General features: G+C 38.0%; 2 pseudogenes across 2 annotated transcripts in view; both read right to left on the bottom strand.

The window, feature by feature from the left end:
- The window catches only part of LOC308351624 (olfactory receptor-like protein OLF4), a 60,817-nt pseudogene extending 57,338 nt beyond the window's left edge, over nt 1-3,479 (bottom strand). The window contains exon 1 of the transcript in view: nt 3,403-3,479. The product of the transcript in view is annotated as an olfactory receptor-like protein OLF4 (transcript). The remainder of the gene's footprint in view (nt 1-3,402) is intronic.
- Nucleotides 3,480-19,548: 16,069 nt separating this feature from the next.
- On the bottom strand, nt 19,549-20,517 carry LOC308339982 (olfactory receptor-like protein OLF4; annotated as a pseudogene). Its single transcript has one exon. The product of its transcript is annotated as an olfactory receptor-like protein OLF4 (transcript).
- Nucleotides 20,518-20,806: the final 289 nt, after the last annotated feature.

Below are 20,806 nucleotides of genomic sequence, written 5' to 3'. Positions count from 1 at the left end.
TTTTTCCTGTTTTGTCAAAGATTATTTGACCATAGAGTTGAGGGTCCATATCTGGGCTCTCTACTCTGTTCCACTGGTCCATGTGTCTGTTTTTATGCCAGTACCATGCTGTCTTGGTGGTCACAGCTTTGTAGTAAAGCTTGAAATCAGGTAACGTGATGCCACCAGTTTTATTTTTGTTTTTCAACATTTCCTTAGCAATTCGGGGTCTCTTCTGATTCCATACAAATTTTAGTATTATTTGCTCCAGCTCTTTGAAAAATACTGGTGGAATTTTGATTGGAATGGCATTAAAAGTATAGATTGCTCTGGGCAGTATAGACATTTTAACGATGTTTATTCTTCCCATCCAAGAGCATGGAATGGTCTTCCATCTTTTTGTGTCTTCTTCAATTTCTTTTAGGAGTGTTCTGTAGTTCCTCGAGTACAGATCTTTAACCTCTTTGGTTAGGTTTATTCCGAGGTATCTTATGGTTTTTGGTGCTATAGTAAATGGAATCGATTCTCTAATTTGCCTTTCTGTATTTTCATTGTTAGTGTATAAGAAAGCCACTGATTTCTGGACATTGACTTTGTATCCTGCTACATTACTGAATTGCTGTATGAGTTCTAGTAGTTTGGAGGTGGAGTCTTTCGGGTTTTCCATATAAAGAATCATGTCATCTGCGAAGAGAGAGAGTTTGACTTCTTCCTTGCCAATTTGGATACCTTTTATTTCTCTTTGTTGTCTGATTGCTGTTGCTAGGACTTCTAATACTATGTTGAACAAGAGTGGTGAGAGAGGAAATAAAGGCAAAGATGAACTTCTGGGACTTCATCAAGATAAAAAGCTTCTGCACAGCAAAAGAAACAGTCATCAAAACAAAGAGGCAACCCACGGAATGGGAGAAGATATTTGCAAATGACAGTACAGATAAAAGGTTGATATCCAGGATCTATAAAGAACTCCTCAAACTCAACACACACAAAACAGATAATCATATTAAAAAATGGGCAGAAGATATGAACAGACACTTCTCCAAGGAAGACATACAAATGGCTACCAGACACATGAAAAAATGTTCATCATCACTAGCCATCAGGGAGATTCAAATCAAAACCACATTGAGATACCACCTTACACCAGTTAGAATGGCCAAAATTAGCAAGACAGGAAACAACGTGTGTTGGAGAGGATGTGGAGAAAGGGGAACCCTCTTACACTGTTGGTGGGAATGCAAACTGGTGCAGCCACTTTGGAGAACAGTGTGGAGATTCCTCAGGAAATTAAAAATAGATCTTCCCTATGACCCTGCAATTGCACTGCTGGGTATTTACCCCAAAGATACAGATGGAGTGAAAAGAAGGGCCATCTGTACCCCAATGTTTATAGCAGCAATGGCCACGGTCGCCAAACTGTGGAAAGAACCAAGATGCCCTTCAACGGATGACTGGATAAGGAAGATGTGGTCCATATACACTATGGAGTATTATGCCTCCATCAGAAAGGACGAATACCCAACTTTTGTAGCAACATGGACAGGACTGGAAGAGATTATGCTGAGTGAAATAAGTCAAACAGAGAAAGTCAAGTATCATATGGTTTCACTTATTGGTGGAGCATAACAAATAATATAGAGGACAAGGGTAGATGGAGAGGAGAAGGGAGTTGAGGGAAATTGGAAGGGGAGGTGAACCATGAGAGACTATGGACTCTGAAAAACAACCTGAGGGTTTTGAAGGGGCGGGGTGGGAGGGTGGGGGAACCAGGTGGTGGGTATTAGGGAGGGCACAGATTGCATGGAGCACTGGGTGTGGTGAAAAAACTATGAATACTGTTACGCTGAAAATAAATAAAAAATCGGAAAAAAAAAAAAGAAATTGTGTAGAGGATTATAAGGGAAGGGAGGGAAAACTGAATGGGTAGAACTCAGAGGAGGAGACAAACCATGAGAGACTCTTAAATCTGGGGAAGTAACTAAGGGTTTCTGAAAGGGAGTTGGGTAGAGGACTGGGACAACTGGGTGATGAGCATTAAGGAGGGCACATGACATGATGAGCACTGGCTGTTATATGCAGCTGATAAGCATCTGAACTAATGATGTAGTATTTTTGGTTAATTAAATTGAAATAAAAAGAAAAATAAATAAAATTTACAAAAGGAAAAATCAAGGCTCAAAAGAAACCAGTGTGTAGAGGGGAATGATCAAGTGGGAGAGTGATGAGAGGTGGTGGCTGAGAATGTTGAAGAATGGAGTGGCCTTCCCTAGTACTGATGAAACTTCAAGACACAAGGAGCCTCCTCCTTCACAAGGTGTACCTCACACATTATCAATTTTGTTTCCATGGAATTATTGAATGGAAATGGTGTCCCTTCTTATTTTCATAGATTTCATAGGTAATAATCTGGCACCTGTATTTTAAGGGTAACAGATTACAGCAATGAGTTCCAGAAGCCCTGCCTTGATAAATGCTGATGTTACCCACACAAGGGCACACACACACACACAAACTATGGGCTCCTGGGACCATGGCACTACCAGGCTGTTGTCAATCCCAACCATGGTAACTAGGAAAACAATGATATAAGGCAAGCTGACAACATTGCATTGTCTTTCCGCTAAAAATGTAAAACTGCATCCAAATTCCAGTAAAGTTTCCTATGAACATGTGATTGTGGGCCTCCAATTTAATATGACCATTTTGTATCCAGTATTTAAAGAAACATAAAAAATCAGTTCCAAATTTTTGAGGAAGAAACACGGGTAGAAATATCTAATAAGCTCAGGTGGCCCCTAAAGATGGTGAAGAGGAGTGAACGTCCTGGTTCTAGCAATACTCTAATCCCAGTTATTGCACCTTTTAGTATTCTGATACACAGAATAATAAAACAGCAAAAGACAATTTATCCAAAAGAAAAAGTAGGCATGTGTTTATGTTATGAAGACATCTTACCAATTGAACATTCCACCAGAATAACAAGAAAAGCAAAGAAACCCACAATTCACAAAAAGAAATACACACAATACAACAAAAGTGAGGGATTTTAAAAGATTATTTGCTAAAAGAACTTTTCTAAATGACATAAAATGCAAAACTTCTGTAATTAGAAACTTGGGTTTTGAATTTTGGATCTAGCCACGTTTGCTATTTGAACTTCGAGCACAACCAAACTGTTCTAAATTTTAATATCCTCCCCCAAATAGTAGGGCTAGAGCTGTCCATCTGTCTTATGTGGTTGACAGATTTAGTGGATATATGGAAAGAGCTTAGCATAGTTCTTCCGTGTTGATAATGAGTGTTTATCACTGGTAATGAGATTTGGCTGAGTTTTCTCTTCTCTCCAATGTCCCTATCACTTCCCCACCTCTGGGTTCCCAGTTCCACAGCCTTATTTCAGTCCCTTGTCATCTCTCCACTTACCACGGGCTGGTGCCCCCTAGCCAATATTCACATTTATCCAGGGAGAATAATTTTCCATATTCTGAGCTTGGGACCATTTGTGGGTCAGACTGTGGTTTGCAAGAATAAAATAGATCAGAATAAGTAGGCACTATAAAAAATATTGGAGTACACCATACATAGGGTGTATATCAAATCATTTTTGTGCTAAGTTCAACAGCTATTTCTTTAAAATATTAAATAAATTGACTATAAATTAATGAGTTGACCCACCAATAAACACAATGATCTCGTGGCTCTGGGCTAGGCTGGGTAAGGTTTCAGGTGACCTCAGGTAAAAGCTTTCAGCTTCCATTCTCTCAGAACCTTTCCTGAAATATCTGCCAAGCTCTGAGACTTACCTGGATGGGGTCTCTGAGAGGAAAGTATCCCATGTGGAGATCCAAACTCCTCCCTGAATGTTTCATGGTAGAGACCTAATTTCTGTCCTCAGACAGGACAGCAGGAAGTAGTAAAGCATGGTTCCTGCAGTCAGACTTAGGAATCCAAAAGCAAAGTCCATGTCTCCTCCAGCTCAAGCTTGAATGTGCTCAGGGGCTGCAGTAGAGGAGATATTTACAGCTCCCAATGTCTGCTGTATCTGTTCCTTATCCTTGCTTATTAGGCACATTTCCCATTATTACTCCAACCCCTGAGTACACCATCCCATGGGAATATATCTGTACTGAATGAAATTCTTTCCTGTAGGTTTTCTGTTCCCAAGAGGCCAGGTAGAATTCAGGTGAATCCAATGTTTACTACTACTCCCTGAACTCTCCTGGCTTCCAGAACTCTAACAGTGAAATTTTCCACAGACCTGAGTGAAAGTTTTTTTTTTTTCCTAAATCTAAGAATGAGAAAACTGCCTTGACATATCCTTTGGGTCTTCAAACCATTGGCTTGTGGTGGGAGCACAACTGATAGCTCCAAAAATTTGTTCCTCCTTCTTCAACAAGCAAGAGTGTATTCCTTTGCTATAAAACCACAAGTACAACAATCCTTGGATTCATAATTTTTTCACAAATCAATTAGGAACTTTGTATATTTAATACAAGTTAAAAGTTGACATTTAGCCTTTCACTTTTAAAATATTTGATATTATAAGAAATCTACTTAGAGTACTTAAGGCACTATGGGATGCGCTTAGAATCTTATTGGATTTCTCAGTAATTTTGTGCAAAAGCCATTCTATGAGGACCATAAAATGATGAGCCTCATTTCACATCTATAGAAATGTGAATTGGAATGGTTGAGTGTCTGACTCAGAATTATTATGAACTAATGTACTGTGATTAGAATGCAACAAGATAGTCCAGGGGTTCTCAGCCAGGGATGATGATTTTGCCTCCAGAGGACACTAAGAATTGTCTGGATAAAAATTTCCCATAGTGTGGGAAGTGCTACTACTAATTTGTCATGTCTAGGGTGGCCCAAAGAGTTTGCATTTGTAACTAGCTGCCAGTCATTGATGTGCCCTATCTTGCTGTGTAGACACATTTGGTTGTCAAGGCTGCAGTCCAGTATCAGAATTAGTTGTGTTCTTCTCCCAGAATCCCCCACCCACCTCAGGTCTGACCTTAGGTGGTCAGAAAAGTTGACAGGTATCTCTTTTCCCTCGGGATAGGAAATGAACTTGTAAAGTCTTTGTTTCCTGCCCACAAATGAGATAAATTCCATCTAAGGATTTGGTCTGAGAACTTAGTAATATTTTATAGTTCACAGGAAATTCTGTGAAACAGAGAAGGTACTCTATCCACGAGGACTATTTTAAGTGTTCTTCTTGATGATATAGACGTTAATGTCCTAGTTCGTTTTGTAGGTAGTCATGGGCCTTTATGATCCCCATTAAGATCCTGTTCTCATATCACCTCAGCATCCACAGTATCCCTGGTACAGAATATTGAAATGAAAATTGTTTATAAAAACACCCTCCAAGTGTAATCTACAGAAAGATAAATTTGTGTAAACAAAATGACTTAATATGGACTCAGTATCAGAGAAGAACAAAAGTATGATGAAGTAAAAAATTCAATCATACAATATTTTATTGTGGAAAATGTATTTTTGATGATGTACATCTACTCACTAAAGTGTGGGATATTTGATGTCCATGTATAAAGGGTCTTATTAATTTGAATGGAAAATTTAGTGGCATAATTTTTGTTGTTTAATTGGATGATTTTGTTGTTTCTATTTGAAAATTTCAAGCCCTGCCTACAAATAATAACTTTCCGTTGCTTGAAACTTAATATTCCCCCCTTCCAAAATGTTGTCATAAACACTACTCCTTTCAAATATCAGAACAAATGTCAAAAATAAGAAGCAGTACATTATTCTTAATATTCTCAGTTCTGTTTCTATTGATTATTGTATCAGTCACCTATTGCTGCATAACAAGCCATGCCAAAAGGAAACAATATAAGATGATTTTTTTTCTTTTTTTTTAATGGCATTGGAGTCTATGATGGGGAGGTCTGCTGGTCTCTGCTGTCTCCTCATGATATTGCTGTCAACTGTGGATCAACTGAAAGTGCTCTGCTAATCCTGGCTGTGTGCTCACATTTGGGATGTGTGTGGTGTTTTGTTTTGTTTTGTTTTGTTTTGTTGACAAAGACAGAGTGCAGAGAAAGCTACATCATGAGAGAAGGGTCCAGGGAGATGGGCAAGGGAGATGAAAAGCAGGCTCCCCGCTAAGCAGGGAGGGAGATGTGGGGTTTGATAGAGGACTCTGGGATCATGATCTGAGGCCAAGGCAGATTGTTAACCCACTGAGCCACCCAGGTGTCCTGTTTCTAGGATTTATCCATTTCTTCTAGGTTGTCCAATATGTCGGAATGAAATTATTCATAGTGGTTTCCTATGATTATTTGTATTTCTATTGTATTCATTGTAATACATCATCTTTTGCTGATGATTTTATTTATTTACATCTTCTCTACTGTCTCCCAGCTTTTGTGCTTTAACTAAATGTTTACAATTTTGCAAAGCTTTTCAGATTATTGACTCTTGCATTTGTTAATGTTTTCTATTGGTTTTCTGGTCTATATATCATTTCTGTATGCTCTAATATTTGATATTTCCTTTCTTCTGGTGATTTGGACTTAATTTTTTTTCTTGTTTTTGTAGGTCACTGAATCTTAAAATTAAGTTATTCATTTAAGGCTTTTTTAAAATTTATTTTTCTTAATGTTGGCATTAATTGCTATAAACTTCCCTCTTAGAGCTGCTTTTGCAACATCCCATAAGTTTTGATAGACTGTGTTTCCATTTCTATTTGGTTCAGGATTTTTAAATTTCCTTTCTTGTTTCTTCTATCACACAACAGCTGTTCATGGCCAGCATGGTTTAATTCCCACATATTTGTGAATATCTCTGCTCTCTGTGCCATTACTTTCATTTCAGGATTATTCACAATAGCCAAGATATGGAAATGGCCCAGTATCCATTGACAGATGAATTAATGATGATGGCATAACTATACAATGGAATACAGCAATAAAAAATGAAGACATCTTTTCCTTTGCTAAAACATACGGATCCTGAAGGCATTGTACTAAGTGAAATAGAGAGACAGAAAAAGTGAAATACTGTATGATCTCACTTTTTTTAAAATTTCTTTTCAGCGTAACAGAATTCATTGTTTTTGCATCACACCCAGTGCTCCATGCAATCATGCCCTCCATAATACCCACCACCTGGCTCCCCCAACCTCCCACACCCCACCCCTTCAAAACCCTCACATTGTTTTTCAGAGTCCATAGTCTCTCATGGTTCACCTCCCCTTCCAATTTCCCTCAACTCCCTTCTCCTCTCCATCTCCCCATGTCTTCTGTATTATTTGTTATGCTCCACAAATCAGTGAAACCATATGATGCTTGACTCTCTCTGCTTGACTTATTTCACTCAGCATAATCTCTTCTAGTCCTGTCCATGTTGATACAAATGTTGGGTATTCATCCTTTCTGATGGAGGCATCATACTCCATAGTATATATGGACCACATCTTCCTTATCCATTCATCCATTGAAGGGCATCTTGGTTTTTTCCACAGTTTGGCGACCGTGGCCATTGCTGCTATAAACATTGGGGTACAGATGGCCCTTCTTTTTACTACATCTGTATCTTTGGGGTAAATACCCAGTAGTGCAATTGCAGGGTCATAGGGAAGCTCTATTTTTAATTTCTTAAGAACAGAGTTGAGAGCCCAGATATGGACCCTCAACTCTACGGTCAAATAATCTTCGACAAAACAGGAAAAAATATCCAGTGGAAAAAAGACAGTCTCTTCAATAAATGGTGCTGGGAAAATGGGACAGCTATATGATGAAGAATGAAACTCGACAATTCTCTTACACGGTATAAAAAGATAAACTCGAAATGGATAAAAGACCTCAACGTGAGACAGGAATCCATCAGAATCCTAGAGGAGAACATAGGCAGTAACCTCTTCAATATCAGCCACAGCAACTTCTTTCAAGATATGTCTCCAAAGGCAAAGGAAACAAAATCAAAAATGAACTTTTGGGACTTCATCAAGAGCAAAAGCTTCTGCACAGCAAAGGAAACAGTCAACAAAACAAAGAGGCAAAGCATGGAATGGCAGAACATATTTGCAAATGACAGTACAGACAAAAGGCTGATATCCAGGATCTATAAAGAACTTTTATGTTAAATACAAAAATCTGAGCTCACGGAAACAGAGAGTAGGTTGATATTTCCTGGTGGCTGAGGTATAGGGAAATGAGAAGATGCTGGTGAAAGCCTACTAACGTGTAAAACTTCAGTTATAAGATAAATGAGTTCTTGGAACTTAATGTACAACATGGTCATTACGGTTAAATATATTGGGCTATACACTTGCATGTTGCTAACGGAGTACACAGTAAATGTTCTTACAACAAAAAGAAATGATATGCCTCCATCAGAAAGGATGAATACCCAACTTTTGTAGCAACATGGATGGGACTGGAAGAGATTATGCTGAGTGAAATAAGTCAAGCAGAGAGAGTCAAATATCAAATGGTTTCACTTATTTGTGGAGCATAACAAATAATACGGAAGACATGGGGAGATGGAGAGGAGAAGGGAGTTGAGGGAAATTGGAAGGGGAGGTGAACCATGAGAGACTATGGACTCTGAAAAACAACCTGAGGCTTTTGAAGTGGAGGGGGGTGGGAGGTTGGGGGAGCCAGGTGGTGGATATTAGGGAGGGAACATATTGCATGGAGCACTGGGTGTGGTGCAAAAACAATGAATACTGTTATGCTGAAAAGAAATTTCAAAAAAAGGGGGGGGAGAAATGATAACTATGTGAAGTGATGGATGTATTCACTGAACTATCCTGGTGATCACTTCATAACGTATATGTACATGAAATTGCCAATCGCTATTTTATTTATCAATTACACTTCAATAAAGATGGAAAACTGAAGAAAAATATTCCTATGTCTCTGTCTTCTATTTGCATTTCAAATACCATCTCCTTTCAGCAGAACTTTCCCCATATTAAAATAGAAAATAACACCAGGAAGAAAATTATTTTGAATATTTCAATGGGAAGGTCAATCATGAGGAAAACAGTATCTATAATAAGGATGCCATGACGATGGCAACAGTGATACAACAGTTCTTAGCTCCATCAATCAGTGAGTCTGATACAAGGCCCCTAGTCTCTCTGAGGCATCTGGAGAGAAAAAACTGTTATTTCTTTGATATTTTCATTTTTTTAAAATTTATGTTCAGTTAGCCACCATATAGCACAACATTAGTTTTGTCATAGTGTTCAACAGTTAATTAGTTGCATATAACAACGAGTGCTCATCACAACATGTGCCCTCCCTAAAAACCATCAGTCAATTACCCATTCCCCACAATCCTCCCTTGTGAAACTCTCAGTTTGTTTCCTGGAGTCCTCAGTCCCTCATGGTTTGACTTCCTCTCTGATTTCTCCCCCTTCAGTTTTCCTCCCTTTCCCTATGGTCCTCCATGTTATTCCTTATGTTCCACATATGAGTGAAACCATATGATGATTGTCTTTCTTTCCTTGACATATTTCACTTAGCATAATCCCCTGCAGTCCCAACTTTATTGATGCAAATGGTGGGTGTTCATTCTTTCTGATGGCTGAGTAATATTCCATTGTATATACATAACACTTCTTTTTTTTTTCTTCTCCTCCTCCTCCTCCTCCTCCTCCTCCTCCTCCTCCTCCTCCTCCTCCTCCTCCTCCTCCTTCTTCCACTTCAGGAGATTATATAGCAGATTTTAATGAAGTTCAGTCCTGTCTGAAGACCTTGATTTTAGTTTTCTAAATATCTGGATGTTTTCTTTCCTTTTCTTTTCTTTTTAAATTTAATTTTATTTTTTCAAGGTTCCAAGATTCATTGTGTAACACATCTTCTTTATCCATTCATATGTTGAAGGGCATTGTGGCTCCTTCCACAGTTTGGCTGTTGTGGACATTGCTGCTATGAACATTGGGGTGCATGTGCCCCTTCTTTTCACCACTTCTCTATCTTTGGGGTAAACACCTCATAGTGCAATTGCTCAGTCATAGCGTAGCCCTATTTTTAACTTTTTGAGGAACATCCATATTGTTTTCCAAAGTGGCTATACCAGCTTACATTCCCACCAACAGTGTGGGATAGGGTTCCCCTTTCTCCACATGCTACCCAATATTTGTTGATTCATTTTTGCCACCCTAACTGCTGTAAGGTGGTATCTCATTGTGGCTTTGATTTGAATTTCCCCGATGGCTAACACTATTGAACATTTTTACATGTGTCTGTTAGCCATCTGCATGTCTTCTTTGGAGAAGTATCTGTTCATGTGTTCTGACCATTTTTTGACTTATTTGTTTTTTGGGTGTTGAGTTTGAGAAGTTCTTTATAGATCTTGGATACCAGCCCTTTTTTTTTTTTAATTTTTTATTTATTTTCAGCGTAACAGTATTCATTGTTTTTTCACCACACCCAGTGCTCCATGCAATCTGTGCCCTCCCTAATACCCACCACCTGGTTCCCCCACCCTCCCACCCCGCCCCTTCAAAACCCTCAGGTTGTTTTTCAGAGTCCATAGTCTCTCATGGTTCACCTCCCCTTCCAATTTCCCTCAACTCCCTTCTCCTCTCCATCTACCCTTGTCCTCTATATTATTTGTTATGCTCCACCAATAAGTGAAACCATATGATACTTGACTTTCTCTGCTTGACTTATTTCACTCAGCATAATCTCTTCCAGTCCTGTCCATGTTGCTACAAAGGTTGGGTATTCGTCCTTTCTGATGGAGGCATAATACTCCATAGTGTATATGGACCACATCTTCCTTATCCATTCATCCGTTGAAGGGCATCTTGGTTCTTTCCACAGTTTGGCGACCGTGGCCATTGCTGCTATAAACATTGGGGTACAGATGGCCCTTCTTTTCACTCCATCTGTATCTTTGGGGAAAATACCCAGCAGTGCAATTGCAGGGTCATAGGGAAGATCTATTTTTAATTTCCTGAGGAATCTCCACACTGTTCTCCAAAGTGGCTGCACCAGTTTGCATTCCCACCAACAGTGTAAGAGGGTTCCCCTTTCTCCACATCCTCTCCAACACACGTTGTTTCCTGTCTTGCTAATTTTGGCCATTCTAACTGGTGTAAGGTGGTATCTCAATGTGGTTTTGATTTGAATCTCCCTGATGGCTAGTGATGATGAACATTTTTTCATGTGTCTGATAGCCATTTGTATGTCTTCATTGGAGAAGTGTCTGTTCATATCTTCTGCCCATTTTTTGATATGATTATCTGTTTTGTGTGTGTTGAGTTTGAGGAGTTCTTTATAGATCCTGGATATCAACCTTTTATCTGTACTGTCATTTGCAAATATCTTCTCCCATTCCGTGGGTTGCCTCTTTGTTTTGATGACTGTTTCTTTTGCTATGCAGAAGCTTTTTATCTTGGTGAAGTCCCAGAAGTTCATCTTTGCCTTTGTTTCCTTCGCCTTTGGAGACATATCTTGAAAGAAGTTGCTGTGGCTGATATCAAAGAGGTTACTGCCTATGTTCTCCTCGAGGATTCTGATGGATTCCTGTCTCACGTTGAGGTCTTTTATCCATTTCGAGTTTATCTTTGTGTACGGTGTAAGAGAATGGTCAAGTTTCATTCTTCTACATATAGCTGTCCAGTTTTCCCAGCACCATTTATTGAAGAGACTGTCTTTTTCCACTGGATATTTTTTCCTGTTTTGTCAAAGATTATTTGACCATAGAGTTGAGGGTCCATATCTGGGCTCTCTACTCTCTTCCACTGGTCCATGTGTCTGTTTTTATGCCAGTACCATGCTGTCTTGGTGATCACAGCTTTGTAGTAAAGCTTGAAATCAGGTAACGTGATGCCACCAGTTTTATTTTTGTTTTTCAACATTTCCTTAGCAATTCGGGGTCTCTTCTGATTCCATACAAATTTTAGTATTATTTGCTCCAGCTCTTTGAAAAATACTGGTGGAATTTTGATTGGAATGGCATTAAAAGTATAGATTGCTCTGGGCAGTATAGACATTTTAACGATGTTTATTCTTCCCATCCAAGAGCATGGAATGGTCTTCCATCTTTTTGTGTCTTCTTCAATTTCTTTTAGGAGTGTTCTGTAGTTCCTCAAGTACAAATCTTTAACCTCTTTGGTTAGGTTTATTCCGAGGTATCTTATGGTTTTTGGTGCTATAGTAAATGGAATCGATTCTCTAATTTGCCTTTCTGTATTTTCATTGTTAGTGTATGAGAAAGCCACTGATTTCTATCAATCAATGTGATAGAACAAATCAATAAGAGAAGAGAGAAGAACCACATGATCCTCTCCATTGATGCAGAAAAAGCTTTTGACAAAATCCAGCATCCGTTCCTGATTAAAACGCTTCAAAGTATAGGGATCGAGGGAACATTCCTGAACTTCATCAAATCTATCTATGAAAAACCCACAGCAAATATCATCCTCAATGGGAAAAAGCTTGCAGCCTTCCCATTGAGATCAGGAACACGACAAGGATGCCCACTCTCACCACTCTTGTTCAACATAGTATTAGAAGTCCTAGCAACAGCAATCAGACAACAAAGAGAAATAAAAGGTATCCAAATTGGCAAGGAAGAAGTCAAACTCTCTCTCTTCGCAGATGACATGATTCTTTATATGGAAAACCCGAAAGACTCCACCCCCAAACTACTAGAACTCATACAGCAATTCAGTAATGTAGCAGGATACCAGCCCTTTATCTGTAATGTCATTTGCAAGTATCTTCTCCCATTCCGTGGGTTGCCTCTTGGTTTTGTTGACTGTTTCCTTTGTTATGCAGAAGCTTCTAAACTTGATGAAGTCCCAGAAGTTCATTTTGTTTTTGTTTCCCTTGCCTTTGGACATGTGTCTTGCAAGAAGTTAATGTGGCTGATATCAAGAGGTCACTGCCTATATTCTCCTCTAGGATTTTGATGGATTCTGTCTCACACTGAAGTCTATCATCCATTTTGAATTTATCTTTGTGTATGGTGTAAGAGAATGGTCTAGTTTTATTCTTCTGTGTGTAGGGTTTCCCTGGCACCATTTACTGAAGAAACTGTTCCCCTCCCCCATTGGATATTTTTTTCCTGGTTTTTCAAAGATTAGTTGACTGTAGAGTTGAAGGTCCATTTCTGGAGTCTCTATTCTGTTCCAGTGATCTCTGTGGATCTATGTGTCTGTTTTTCTTTCAATACCACACTGTCCTTGTGATCACTGCTTTGTAATATAGCTTGAAGTCACACAACGTGATGTCCTCAGGTTTGTATTTCTTTTTCAACATCCCCTTGGTGATATGGTGTCTTTTCTTGTTTTATACAAATTTTAAGATTGTTTGTTCCAACTCTGAAAAATACCAATGGTATTTTAACAAGGATAGCATTGAAAGTGTTTAATGCTCTGGGAAGCATGGACATTTTAACAATGTTTATTCTTCTAATCCATGGGCATGGAATGTTTTTCCATCTCTTTTTGTTTTCCTCAAGTTCTGTCATAAGTATTCTACAGTTTCTAGAGTATACATCTTTTACTTTTTTGGCTAGGTTTATTCCTAGGTATCTTATGGTTTTTAGTGTTATTGTAAATGGAATGGATTCCTTACTTTCTTTTTCTACAGTTAACATTGGTAGTGAATAGAAGTGCATTGATTTTGTATCCTGCCAAATTGCTGAATTGCTGTATGAGCTCTAGTAGTTTGGGAGTGGAGACTTTTGGGATTTCCATGTAAAATATCAGGTCATCTGAAGAGAGAGAGTTTGACTTCTTATTTGCCAATTTGAATGCCTTTTATTTCTTTTTGTTGTTTGATTGCTGAGGCTACAGCTTCTAATACTATATTGAATAATAATGGTGAGAATGGGCACTCCTGTTGTGTTTCTGACCTTAAGGGGAAAGCTCTCAGATTTTGCCCATTGAGAATGATATTTGCTCTGGGCTTCTCATAGATGGCCTTTATGATATTGAGTTATATTCCCTCTATCCCTACACTCTGAAAAGTTTGAATCAGGAAAGTATACTGCATTTTGTCAACTGCTTTTTCACAAAATTGAAAGGATCATATTTTTTAAAAATTTTCTTTTATTAATGTGATCTACCGCATTGATTGATTTGTGAATGTTGAACCACCCTTGCATCCCAGGAATAAATCTCACCTGGTTGTAACGGATAATACTTTCAATGTACTGTTGGATCCTATTGGCTATGATTCTGTTGAGTATGTTGGCATCCATGTTCATCAAGGATATTAGTCTGTAATTCTCCTTTTTGTTGGGTTTTTTTTCCTCGTTTAAGATTCAGAGTAATGCTGGCCTCATAAAATGAGTTTGGAAGATTTCCTTCTTTTTTCTATTTTTTGAAACAGCTTCAGTAGAGAGGCTATTATTTCTTCTTTAAATGTTTGGTAGAATTCCCCTGGAAGCCATCTGACCCTGGCTTTTGTTTTGGGGGAGGTTTTTGTTGTTGTTGTTGTTTTCATTGTTTTGTTTTGTTTTTTATTACTGCTTCATTTCTTTACTGGTTATTAGTCTATTCAGATTGTCTATGTCATCCTATTTCAGTCTTGGTAGTTTATACATTTCCAGGAAGGCATCCATTTCTTCCATGTTTCTTAATTTGTTGGCACATAGTGGCTGGTAATGATTTCAAGTAATTATTTCTATTTCCTTTTTGTTAGTCATGATCCCTTGCCTTTCATTCATGATTTTTTTTTTGAATCAGATCCTTTTTCTTTTCTTTTGGATAAGTCTGGCCAGTGGTTTATCAATCTTATTAATTCTTTCAAAGTAACAGCTTCTAGTTTTGTTGATCTGTTCTACTGTTTTTCTGGTTTCTATTTCATTGATCCCTGTTATAATCTTTATTATTTCTCTTCTACTTCTTGTTTGAAATTTTACATGCTGTTGCACTACTGGGTATTTACCCGAAAGACACAGATATAGTGAAATGAATGGTCATATGTTCCCCAATGTTCATAGCAGCAACATCTACAATAACCAAACCACGGAAAGAGCTGAGATGCCCTTCAACAGAGGAATGGATAAAGAAAATGTGGTCCATATATACAATGGAATATTAGTCAGCCATCAGAAAGGATGAATACCTAGTTTTTGCGTCAGCATGGATGGGACTGGAGGAGATTTTGCTAAGTGAAATAAGTCAAACAGAGAAAGTCAATTACCTTATGGTTTCACTTACTTGTGGAACATAAGGAATAAAATGGAGGACATTAGGAGAAGGAAGAGAAAAATGAAGGGGGAGGAATTAGAGAGGGAGATGAACCATGAGAGACTTTGGACTCTGGGAAACAAATTGAAGTTTAGGAGGGAAGGGTCATGGTGGGTGAACCTGGTGATGGGTATTAAGGGGGACATATATTGCATGGAGCACTGGGTGTTATATGCAAGCAATGAATCATGGAACACTACGTCAAAAACTAATAATGTATTGTATGGTGACTAATATAACACAATAAAAAAATAAAAACAAACACTGTGGTGATAAAAAAAATGGAAAGAAAAAAACCCATTGTGATCTGATAACATTCAGAGAATAATCTCAACCTTTTGCTATCAATTGAGACCTGATTTGTGACCCAGTATGTGCTCTATTCTAGAGAAAATTCTGTCTACATTCGAGATGAATGAGTATTTTGTTGTTTTAGGGTAGAATGTTCTGTATATATATCAGTGGTGTACATCTGGTCCAATGTGTCATTTAAAGCTCTTGTTTCTTTGTTGATTTTCCTTTTAGATGCTCATTGCTGAGAGTGGATTGTTAACATCTCCTACTATTAATGTATTATTATCAATATGATTCTTTATTTTGGCTAACAGTTGGCTTATATAGCTGGCTGCTCCCATGTTGGGGGCATAGATATTTGCTATTGTTATATTTTCTTGTGGACAGATCCTTTAATGTTTCTTGCAGGGCTGGCTTGGTGGTCATGTATTTCTTCAGTTTCTGCATGTCCTGGAAGCTCTTTGTCTCTCATCCATTCTGAATGACAGCCTTGCTGGATAGACTATTCTCGGCTGCATATTCTTCTCATTTAGTAACCTGAATATGTCTTCCCAGGCATTTCTGACTTGCCAGGTCTCTGTGGACAGGTCTGACATTATTTGGATGTTCCTCTCCCTGTAAGTTAGAAATCTCTTCCCCCTAGATATTCTTAGGATAGCTTCCTTTGTTCTAAGACTAGCGGGTTTCACCATTATATGCCAGGGTATTGGTGTATTTTTATTGAACTTGCAAGGGGTCCTCTCTGCCCCTTGGACAAATCATAGCTGAGAACTTCCCCAGGGAAGTTTCCCTGGTTAGGGAAGTTCTCAGCTATGATTTGTCCACACATATCTTCCAGTCCTCTCTCTCCTTCTACTGCCTCAGGATCCCAATTATTCTGAGGTTGGAACATTTCATGACATCATTGCATCTCTCTAAATCTGTCTTAATGTGCTTCCAGCTGCCTCTATCTATCCTTCTCAGCTTCTTCCTTTCTGTCAGTTTATCTTCTAGATCACTAATTCATTATTCTGCCTCATTTGCCCTGACTGTTAGAGGATCCAGTTTAGACTCCATCTCATTCATAGCATTTTTAAGTTTGGCCTGATTAGATGTCATTTATGCCCTTAGAGATACTATAGTGTCTCTAATGCTTTTCGCAAGCCTAGCTATTGACTTCATAATTGCTACCCTGAAGTCTATCTCTGACATTTTGCTTATACCCACATCCATCAGATATATGGCAAAGGCCATTGTCTCCTGTGCTTTTTTCCATTTGGAGTTCCTCTTACTAGTCATCCTGTTGAGGGATGGTTGAGGGAATATACAGAAGACAAAATATCAACAATGACCTAAGATAGATGCACCCTACGAAAATCTGGACTGGTTGGAAGCCACCACCAATAAATAAATAAATAAATAAATAAATAAATAAATAAATAAAATTAAAAAAATAAAAGCCAAAATGAAACACAAGAATGAAATTTATAAAATTTAAAAAATAAAAATTAAACATTTGCAAAAAGGGGTGAAGGGAAGGGGGGCTACACTTCCTCAGTATGGAAAAGGTGGGGTGTTTCAGTTGTTCCTAGATGCATTTTGTTATGTTTGTTAAGGACACTACTTCCCAAAATTACAGTGAATGTATAATTTGTATATATATAAATGTAATGTGAATAGGGAAAAAAAGAGTACAAGGAAGCATATATTTATAAAAATATAGGTGTGAAAAAGTTCAAGTTAAAAGGCTACTATGAAATATAAGTTGATATATTAAACACCTAGTTGAAGTGAGAAAAAGATAAAAAGAAAAAAACAGAGAAGCATAAGACAAAGAATAAAAAGAAAAAGAGAGTTGTATCTGAAATGTAAATAAGCCATGAGGCTTCATCTGGAACTCAATACACTATTTTGTTCTGGTGTTGGGATTTTACAGTCTTATGAGGATCTTAGGGTTGTCTTCCTCTTATTCTTATAGTCTTTCTTCTGGGATAGAGACCTGTTGTGTTGTTTCTCAGGCAACCCTGTTTGGGCTGAGTTGCCCTGGCCCCGTTTGGGGGATGGCTCCATTAGAAACCAGTTTTTTTAGCTTTTGTTCTCTGGCAAGAACACAAGGAATAATATGAACGACAGTAGGAGAAGTAAAGGAAAAGTGAAGTAGGGATAATCAGAGGGGGAGATGAACAAGGAAAGACTGGGCTCCAGGAGGGCACGTATTGCATGGAACACAGGGTGTTGTACATAAACAATGAATCTTGGAGCACTACATCAAAAACTAATGATGTATTTTATGGTGACTAACATAAAACAATGAAAGTTTAAAAAAATAAAGTTGAACACTTTAAATATGTACAGTATCACTTGTGATAATGCTCCATAAAATACATAGAATTTAAAAATTCTAGTGGTGCATGACTCAAGGTCAGATCTGGAGCACAAGTAGCTGCATCAAACCTATTGGAGAGAAAGAGTTGTCTTCCAACTTTGAAAAAGAAAAGGTTCACATGTAGATATTAATATAATGGAATTAAATTAAGATAATTCACATTTGATAATATCACTTTTTCTCATAAGCTCGAAACCTACATATATAAGCAGAATTAAATATCATAAATTGTTTGAAGACAGAAGCACCACAGCCACACTTCATGGATGAACCTTAGAAACACAATCCATAGATTCAAAACTGACTAAGGACTCTTGAGGTGCCCAGCAGAGATCAGAACAACTCCCTACTCTAAAATCCACTTCTGTAATAAAGACATTATACTAAACCATCTGATTTTAGGAAAATTTGTATGTAACAATAGTTAACTATTATAATAATCAAATTAGGCAGAACTGACAGCATTTTTAATAATCTAATTCTTTTTATTCTAAGTATTTATTCTGCTAATTGAAGGTAGCATTCATGATTATTCTGTTCTTCAAGTTCATTTCATGTAAATGAATTAAAAATGACTCCATTGAAGCTCCTTTGAGGTAACATGGAAAGGTGGGAAGGACACGTATGTGTGTCCACAACTTGTGACCTGAGTAACATCCTGGACAGGAATCTATGCTTGTTGGTGATTCATCCTGTGCTTACAAGGATCTTATATAGTGGATGATACTGATACAGTTCATTTACTATCCCTTCAGAAGTCATGGCAAAATTTTGAAAGTTGGAGATATTTTGTTTAGAGAAATGGAAGGAATCATATTAGTATGTATGTAGCACTGGAAATGTTCAACCAGAACCCAAAAATAATTTAATCAAACCCTAAACGTGCCACAGTCTTTTATACTAATAAATACAACTTACCAGTGGACACTGATATTGCATAATTCATTAGGTAGATGAAGTGCCTGAGAGAGAAATATTTCGCATAGCAATAAACGTATCCTTCAATATTTCCCTTCATCATCCTTATACCAACTTTGACTCTAAAGCCATATTATGTCAATTCTTTTTTTTCATATTTGTATTTCTGTGTAGATTCCACTTGGGTACAGGTATTTCATTATCATTTCTTTTGAAATGACTACGGGAAGTATGGTGGACATAAGCTGTGTAACATCAGTATCCTAATGTGTAGAAAAATCCTGATGATCAGCTATAACCACCAGTACATCAAAGTCTGCATTCTCAAGAACAGCAACTAAGGTAGTGATATACAAAGGAATGATGTTCACAATAGTGAAGCACAGTGGTTTCAAATTTTTCACTGTCATTAACTTGCATAAATAATTGTGGTAGCCAAGAGTAGATTTTCCATAGGAGTAGTATCAGTCCATCAAAAGAAAAAATAATCACTATGATATATTTTATTTGAGAAGAAATTATTCTTAACACATTCATGCAGTCCTTTAAATAAGTGAAAATATCCAATTTTTCACATCCAAGCTAAGAGATTACATTGAGACATAGGAAAATGACAAAGGGAAAATCTCTTGGATATCAGAGTTATCATGAAGCTTAATAAAATAAATTACATATATTGTAGGAGACATCAAAATAAAAAACAAAGAAATTCTAGGAAATAAATTAAGGAAACAAGTTCTACTTCTACACTCTGCATAAAAAGCCACAACTTCTGACTCAAAGTTTTTGGGCTCTGCAATCAAGGGCATTTTTTCAGCCCCAGGACAATTCACCCTTTTAGAGCTGCCATCCCAGAGAATCTCATCAGAGCCCTCTTTATGTCTTTGTTCCTCAGGCTGTAGATGAAGGGATTCAACATGGGTGTGACCACAGTGTACATCACTGAGACCACTGCACTTGAGTGGGAGCTCTGGGTAGCAGCAGAACTAAGGTACACTCCTAGGCTCATACAGTAAAATAAGGAAACAACTGAGAGGTGAGATACATAGGCGTAAAATGCTTTATACTTGCCCTGAGCTGATGAGATCCCACATATTGAAGAAACTACCTTACTGTAAGAATAAAGGACCCTAATCAGGGGAACACCACCCAGCATCATAGTTGAAAAATACGCTACCACATTATTAAGAAAGGTGTCAGAACAAGCAAGTTGGATCATTTGATTGAGTTCACAGAAAAAGTGGGGGATTTCCACCTTTGTACAGAAGGACAGCCACAATAGCATTAAGGTCTCTAACAAGGAATGCAGGAAACGTATGCCCCAAGTCACTAGAATGAGCAGTCCACAGAGCCAGGGTTTCATGATGACCATGTACTGGAGGGGGTGACAGATGGCCACAAAGCGGTCATAAGCCATTACACTCAGGAGAAATGCATCAAATCCTGAAAAGAGTAGGAAAAAATACATCTGGCTGAGGCAGCCTTCGTAAGTAATCACTTTGCTCTGTGTCTGGATGTTCTACAACATCTTGGGGATGGGGGTGGTGGTGAAACAGATGTCTACAAAGGACAGGTTGGCCAAGAAGAAGTACATAGGAGTGTGGAGGTGGGGATCAGAGCTGACAGCCAGGATGAGGAGCAGATTTCCAAACACAGTGATCAGGTACATGGAGAGAAAAACCCCAAATATGAGGGGCTGCAGTTCTGGGTCCTCTGAAAATCCCAGCAGAAGAAACTTTGATATTCCTGTAGCATTTCCTGGACCCATTCATAGAGGTGACTACCACTACAGGAGAAATAACACAATTAATTTTCACAGAAATGGGCATTGCTCACATTGTGGAAAAGCTACAATTTATATTTTCCCATCAGGAAATTAATTTCAATATTTTGTGAATGGATCTGGGCCCCTTGAGAGGATCCCTAGTTCCTTTCTGATTAGGAATTTTCATCCAAACATAAGATTTCCTCTGTTCCCCAACAGGTCAGGGATTATACAGTTTTAATAAGGAATTATGTCATGCACTTTAGGAAATCTAGAGTGTCAACCATGCTTC

Source organism: Martes martes (assembly GCF_963455335.1).
Source record: "Martes martes genome assembly, chromosome: 1".
In the NCBI taxonomy this organism is placed as follows: Eukaryota; Metazoa; Chordata; class Mammalia; order Carnivora; family Mustelidae; genus Martes; species Martes martes.
This window is presented reverse-complemented; position numbering and strand designations above follow the sequence as displayed.